The sequence below is a fragment of the Rhyacophila brunnea genome, unplaced genomic scaffold (genome assembly GCF_057557595.1).
Source record: "Rhyacophila brunnea isolate RB1 unplaced genomic scaffold, BYU_Rbru_1.0 scaffold_73, whole genome shotgun sequence".
Classification (NCBI taxonomy): domain Eukaryota; kingdom Metazoa; phylum Arthropoda; class Insecta; order Trichoptera; family Rhyacophilidae; genus Rhyacophila; species Rhyacophila brunnea.
Window position 1 is genome coordinate 180,697 of NW_028233343.1, and position 8,347 is coordinate 189,043.

The window sequence follows — 8,347 nt, forward strand, 5'->3', positions numbered from 1 at the left end:
AATTTAATCGGCGGCTAGGGGGGGTTCATACAAGGAGCAAACATTGGTGGAGATAGACTATCCACTTGTACAATCCATTTTTCGATTTTTTCATATAGTATTTATTCATTGTTGAATCTGATGATAAATTTCTGTTTCTTTTTTGGTTTGTATATAAAGACAATCATCCATTTCTAAATGTTAAGGTTTCTAGAGCAACTTAGAAAATACTCGTGATAGATTAAATCAATTGCTTTATTTATCTCATAAAATGTTTTGTATGATCCATTATTGTGTTAAATGTTGATTACGAAGTTTATCATTGCCTGCTCTTTAGCTCCCTGTACTTTTCTGACCGTCCCAAGTTGGTTTTCAGATAATAGGTTTCGGGATTTGACGTCTTTTTGTAATATCATTGTGACAGATTTGGTTGTCAAATCGTATAAGTTTGCTATGCATGTTATAAGCCAGAATTCCGATTTATTTAACACTCCTTGTTTGGGTATGAGGTATGTGATCCCAAAGTAAGTTCTACTTTTTATCTCTTTGTTTTCAAGACATAATGATGCGACTATTTCATATAATATTGGGTGGAATGTTGTATTTTTCTTTTGAAGAAGTTGCATATACCATCTAATTCTGAAGCTTTTCAGTCAGACAGGTAGTTGATGATCTGAAAGAATTGTGTTTCTGATATGAAAAATATTTGTGGCGTATTTTCTAGCGCGTTTTATACTAAATAAGCATCTATATATTTTTTGTCCCATCAGTTACACTTATTTGACCTAAAATTTACAACATTACCTTTTTCAACTTTTATTTCTGGTTTTACTGTATTAGTTCGTGCTCTATAATGTTGCTTTCTCTTGACTTCGAACTGGAACTTCGCCTTTGTGATTCTTTTCAGTTTTCATATTGCTCTATCTGTTTCTTTATTATTCTTATATTATCGTTGTTTTACTTAACACTTCGATGAAATCATTTTTCACCTCAAGTATCTTGTTTTCTTGTCTCATGACTTTTTGTAGAAGCCACCTTTCACTTTCTTTTGCTTTCCCAAGTTCTTTACGTGTGATTATTTAATCATACATAATTATTTTTTCCTCCTTTATTAATACGTAGTTTAATTCTTTCCTTACAGATTTCGATGTTACACTTTGTAGCACTTTTGGACCGCCTTTGAGATCCTTGCTATATCGCACTTATTTTTTTCTTACATGTTTGTGATAAGTGCATTAAACACATCGTGAAGACCCACAATTTCGCTTAAAATTTAGTATAAGTATTCTTCTTATTCTCGGGTGGATTATGAGGTCTATAATTTGTAAGCCCGTCAGTATTCAAAGAATATTTTTTTTGCATATATCGAGAATATGACAATAACTTGGTGTTTTAAAGTCATCCTTTCAGAGTGCTTTTCTTTCTATTTCTTTGAAATTCCAGACTTGTCCTCAGCTCCCATAATTATCTTTAAGTACCTTTGATGTTTGGTTTTAACATCGATCACGATCATATCATAATGAAAGATTTCATTATGACTTTTCCCAGCCAGGTCTTGGCACTCTTCCGAAATTCTTTTGGCTCGAGCGTGTAAGCCTCTTATATCCAATGTTCTTTTTCAGTAGATGATTCTTGCTGATTACTATGTGAGTTATAGAGCCGTAGTATTTATGCGCGTGGCTCATGGGGTTCAGGCAAATTGTTTGTCGAGATTATCGTGACAGGATCAGTTTTTGACTGTTTGTCTTCATAGTGCTTCTCTCCTGTTTTTTCTTTATCCCTTATTATAAGTTTTTTATATATTATATTAAATATAGTATCTTTCGATCAATAGATATGTTAGTTTCGGCTTTTTAATAAATTGAATTCAGGACATCATCTTTCAGTTTAATAAGCCTCTGTTCTGAAATAGAATATTTATATATAAGCAAACAATACATCAGATTTTTTTCTCACAAGAGATTTCACATTATAAGATTTGTAGTATTCCAATATTTTATTTCTGTATCATACTTATAATAACTTCATTATTTAGTATCTCACAAGCATATAAAATATGTGCACAAGGCTAAATCTAATCCTTATATTAGCTATCATAATTTAAGAATGAATGAAAGGCTATATAACAGTTTAATATAAATAATAAAAGAACGACACATCTTATAAATAAAGAAATCATAATAAAAATAGAATAATCTATAAAATTTAATTAATCTTGATATTTTTGTTTTTTAGTTCTTAGAATGTATTTACAAAAATAAGAGTCTTATTGATTTATAGGCTATTAAAACGGTCTCATTTTATCTAATCTTTTAATTTCCATATATCGCAGTGCATAAATCTTTGCAAAGAGTACGTTCTTAGATTTGTCAAAAGAATAAATATGCCAAAGAAAAGCATTATAAGTAATAATGCATTTCAAGTCTGTGGCAAAGAAGCTTAATGCACAGTTTTCATGAAAAGTGTGACGATGTATCTATTGAACTTTTTAGGTAACATGTTTACCTGTGTGTATGTAGTCGAATGCACTTTAAAGAGTGTTTTCTTTCGGGTTTAAATACTACTGACATGCTCGTCTACATATATAATCTTCACATTGAAAAATCGTGGGATCTCGGAGGAGACTCGAGGGTCTATTGTTTTGCCTTTGAAGGAAGGGAACATCAGCCTAAAAAGATATTGCCGGCGATGTGAGCATATGAAAGTCGAAAAGGCGCATCATTGCGATGCATGTGACATGTGCAGTAAAAAGATGAGCCATCATTGTATGTGGTTAGACACATGCGTAAACGAAGAAAATACGGGTCATTATACCCGTTTTATTTTTTTCGAGGGAATTAACATGGTAATGTTAACACTCGTTTTTTTATATTTTTGTAATGCTTTCGTGGAAAAAAGAACTACCCAATAGTTACTTCATGGGCTTCCTGATAGGGGCCACAGACATATTTTCATGTATTGTTTCCATCGTAATATACGAATATTTACGAAATATTTGGAAAACAATATTGAGGAATATGATCTATCGGGAGCATGAAGAAAGGAAAAATAATTATTTGTTTACCTTTTAAAACATTTAAGTCCATATGACAAGGGTGTTTTTCAGAATTTAAAAATACCATATAGCAGTCCCTGAGCATTGTTTTTACTAGGAAGGGGTTATGATGGTATCATTTACGATCCTAATTTCGATTGTAAGGTCTATCCACTTAGCTATCATTGGTATGATTTAGAAAAAAATGGAAAGTGATAGAGTCAATAGAAAGTAACAAAAAATATAAGTGATTGTGAATAAAGGTGTATTATAAAATACAATTGTTTATCAATTTCAATTAAACCAATAATTTAAAAATCAATTCATTCAATAGTAAACCATTATATAGCATAAAATTATAATTAAAAACATTTTAATTTTACAATTTGAAAAGTATGCGTAACCAGGTATTCGCAATACAACGGAGTAGTATTAATGAACTTTTGAAAGAATGATAAAAAAAAATTCGATAGATAATATTACAATGCGGCAAATTTTAACCACAAAACTAAGAATTAATATAAAATAAAATAAATTAATATTTGATAAGAAAAAGGCTTAAATTTTATTTACACCTTCTTTAAGCGATTGAATAGGAAAAAGATGTAAAATTATATAAAAAAGTAACATGAAAAAATTACAGTTGATTCAAAACATTAAAAAAATATTTCTCTTTTTTTAACGGCGTTCTTTCTATATGAAGTCGTCTAAGCAATACAGTCTACTGATATTTAAATATCAGACTCTGGATAATATTCTGTTATTGTAACCTTTCTCTCATGCTAGAAACATAAGTTTTAAAATAAGTCTTATACTTAAATAATATTGCTTTTGTTTGGTAAGATGCGTGTTACATAGAGGCAAGAAAAAGCATCACCATCCTAGAATACCAATTAGATATTGTTGCTCTGTGTTTGCGTTTGATGTAATTCTTATTTATGATACATATTGAAATTTTGACTGTAACTTATAAAAATTCTTTCAACAAATATTTATAATGTTATCTGCTTATTTGACCCCCGATATCAAATCATTGATAATCAATATTTTTTTACGTCAGTCATTACACTATGTTAATACATTTTATACTTTTAGTTATCTTCGTAGCATGTTAATTACCTCATTCCTCAGAAAAAAAAATTTATCAGGATAATGAGTACATAATCTTTACATTTCTAAATTTTTTTTCTTCGTATTGCTTTTACTATTTTGTCGTAATAGCACACATTTATTCCATAAATGAATATTCTATGGTTAATGTGAATTATTTATTATATTTTTCAAATTTTTTTAACGAAATTATCACTTATTTTGCCCATTATTTAATCGCGTTAAATAACATCTATCCTGTATCATATTGGATATTTGTTATAGGTATTCTAACGTTATTTTTTCTTCTGATATTTTTAAAGACAAAATACATAATTCTTCTGGCAACTTTTCTGTAAATTTAACTATAAAAGATCGCTTTGTAAAATTTTATCAAAAAACCCCATCGAAATATGTTGATATTTATACACAAATTTTATTATAGCTAATTTCAGTCGCCATCAGATACTTTATTCGCCTAAATTTTCTATAATAGGAAGAGCTAGGTCTGAATTTTTATTTACAATGTAAAAATCAAAATATTTGCATTAGATATATATAGTATCAAAATTTTTTGTAATAAATTTATGGACCAAGTTTAAATACGAACGGATTAAATCAAATCATAAATTTTATCCTATTCTTAAAACATTTTTCAAAGCGAATAATTAGTGAATAACAAGATGAAACCACACTTGAAGCTCCTATTTTATATAAACAAATATTTATATTATAATTACCAAAAGAATCTTACTATAGGTTCTTTAATACGTGAAATGCGATTTTAATACATTATAAAATGTTAACAATTTTTTAATATAAAGAATTTTAATATTCATGTATGTAATATCAATCAGATACAATATTTTTTTACATTTAATATTGTATATAAGGAAAAAACACCAAAGATGATAATATCAAAAACGTTATATTTTAAAATAATCTCGAATATAAAGAAATAATCCCAAAAAATATATGAGAAAATTATTCTATGTGTGTAGACATGGATCGAAGATCTAAATATGATCAAAAGTATAAACAAAAGACACATTTAAAGTCAAAAAAATAATAGAGATCACAATGTTGTTGTGTTTTATTTTAAGAATGTTAGGAAATAGAAATTGTCAATGTAATCCTTAAAATTATGATAAAACACCCATCTTTACGCACAAAAGACTACTGTTTAGATTGTAAAGCGCTATAAGAATGATTGAAGAATTAAAATATTTGTGTGCATCTGGCTATGATTAACAACAGTCGATAACTGCGATAAGTTTATGTACTATTAACAGCCGAACATAATAAAAACATCATTATATGCGATTGAACTCGTTTATAATTTTCATTAGTTACGACACAAAGCATTAAAAATAATTTATTATTGGATTTGGTAATGATTTTGGGATGAGTATATGGAACCAAAGTAGTATTTATTTCCAATCCATATTAATATGAAATTATTTTTTACTAACTTATTTGTTTTCTTTGTATTAACGCACATGTATTTTTTGATTGATAGTAAATATATGAAATTAATATATTTTAGGAACAGCCAAGAAGTGTCACATAGATATTCATACCTTTTTATGACGCGGTATTTTATATCATCAAAAATTTATCAGTAAATTATATTGTATATTGAAATTATAATAATTCTAAATATTTTGCTTGATTCTGGTCATCCAACCATTTATTTTTAAAAACATATTTACAAATAGGAAACTAAGAATAAAAACATATAATTGCATTATATGATCATATACGATGTTTCTCGCTTAAGCATCAAAAAGCGTGTAGATAATTAAGATCATCTATTGAATTTTAAGATATAACAGTGGTATGTTGTATTCTGTAAATCAACAGAATTCTTTATGCTTGTATAATATGGCATCTACGTATATTGTACAGCACGGAATTACGTAGGTAAATAAAAAATGATGTTCATTTAATTTATTGTTTTATTTAAGCGAGAGGCGGTTAGTAAGATATACAATTATGGAAAAAAATGTAAATTTTTTTTACTGTGAAAACGGTTTTAGGCTTATTGATAGTTTGATGAAACACATTTCTTATGCAAAATACCAGTCAAAAAGATTTAAATATATACTTGCGTTTATTTTAGAAGTAAGATAGCAACTTATTACCTAAATAAAAAGAATTAAAGACAAACAATATTACCAACAATATGACTTTATGAATAAGCTGCATTTACGTAGAGATAATTTTTATTTTATTTACTTTGTCAAGTAATTTTTTAAGCAGCATGCTTTTAATTATAATAGTGTTTTAAAATGATTCATTAGTTATGTTTTTTTTAGAATCTTAAAAAAAGCTTATAGAAATATGTATGATGAAGCTTCTTTTTTACGCATATGTTTCACATCAAAATTTTATAATAACCGTGGAAATAAATATTTACATCTAAACTATCTTGTAATATACAAAGCATAATATATTTTTTTTAGCATTATAGCGAATGATAAATTAAATTTTTTATTCAACTATAAAACTTAATAATAGCATGAAACCTTTAAATCCTTAAGAAAAAAAGTACATAAGATGCAAAATATTAAGAATTCAGTAACATTTTTCAAAAATAAAATTAAATCGGTTGTTTTTTTTTCGCAAGCGCGTTTTTTTATTGATCTGAAGCCAAATAGATAATATAAAAGGGGTAAATAGACACAATATAGATGAGACATAGAATTCGCGTATCTACAATTCTAGAAGGAGTTTTTATATACTGTGCTTAAAGTCATCTATATAGCTTTCTTGTGTATAAAAAAAAAGTTTAGGCCATAAACTATTAGGTTGATCTTATAATTTGTTTAGAAATATTCTTAAAAACAATGTTACTCTATAAAATATAGTTATTTGAATATTTTCTTAGGAAAAAATGTGTCCGAAATAGAGCAAGAGTAAATTAAATGTGTTGGTTTAGAATTTATTATTTAATTTCATGTTGATATTCGTGTGGTTTTTATTCCATTCGAAAGCAAATAGGCACGAAATTTTTTCATACTCTTTTAAATAGATAGTCTAATTCTGGGATAATATAAATTAAAATCCTATTGATTGATTCCGACTCATATAAAGAATAATAATGACAATGAAATACTCTTGCGCCAGACTGGTCAAATAAATACACAGGATTGGTGTTGCAGACAAAGACTAAGTCCATCTAAATCATATATGAGAATGTCTCTAAATAGAGCAAATTTGTTCGAATCGAAAAAAATATAGGAAAAGGGGTAGCCTTTCTAATCCAGTCTTAAACACAACGCAAGACTTATCATCAACATTTTAGCAAAAATAAAATTTTTCTCAATATACTATATTGGACCCAATCATTTGTTGTATCCAAAATTTTAGACCATCCCATTATTGATTTTTTGATAATAAAAGGATGTCTTATAACATTTATCCTATTTTTTAACTTTTTAAATTGCTCATTTATGCCAACATAGAATTATAAATTTCACAAATAAGAATTCAGCTAAAAAGATTAACAAGCGACTTTCACATATTATCATAATTGAATATGTCATTGCTATCTTTTAAAATGATTACCGATCTCAATTTATAATGATAACGTAATTATAAATAGATGTTGCTAATAACTATATGAAATAAGCATGACGATATATACATTAAAAAGTTATTCATATTGTATTTCAGAGCAATACTTTTTATTTAGTATTGCATATTTCTATTATTTTTTCTATAAATCACCATTTATTCTAGCTTAGCAGAAAAAAAGTTGCTACGATTCAAATATCTTCAATCTTCTATTGCATCAGTGAGTATATTAAAACTATAAATGCACATACTTTTTTGTCTATAGTAGTAAAAGTCAATGAGATTTTCTAACGACGACATAACAGGTCAAGAATATAAAGTATAATCAAAAAGATTTCAGAGAAAATTGAAATCTAACATGCAAAAAAAAATATATAAATGAGGCTTTTATACAACTTAAATTCTACAAATATTTATATAGACACTGAAAATGTTTTTTATTGGTAAAAGCATTGTTTTTAGCGGAAAACCAAAGATATGTGGTGTAAATCCTTTTGCTTTAAATTACACAAATAAAGATTGGCGCTTAGTTTACGCTAAAAAAAAATACGATTTCATCATGAAAATGCCATATCGATGAGAGATAAATGTACATTGTATATATAGAAATATCGACGCACCATCCATTCAATTTATTAGAGCCGGGAAAGGTAATTTCATATGGAA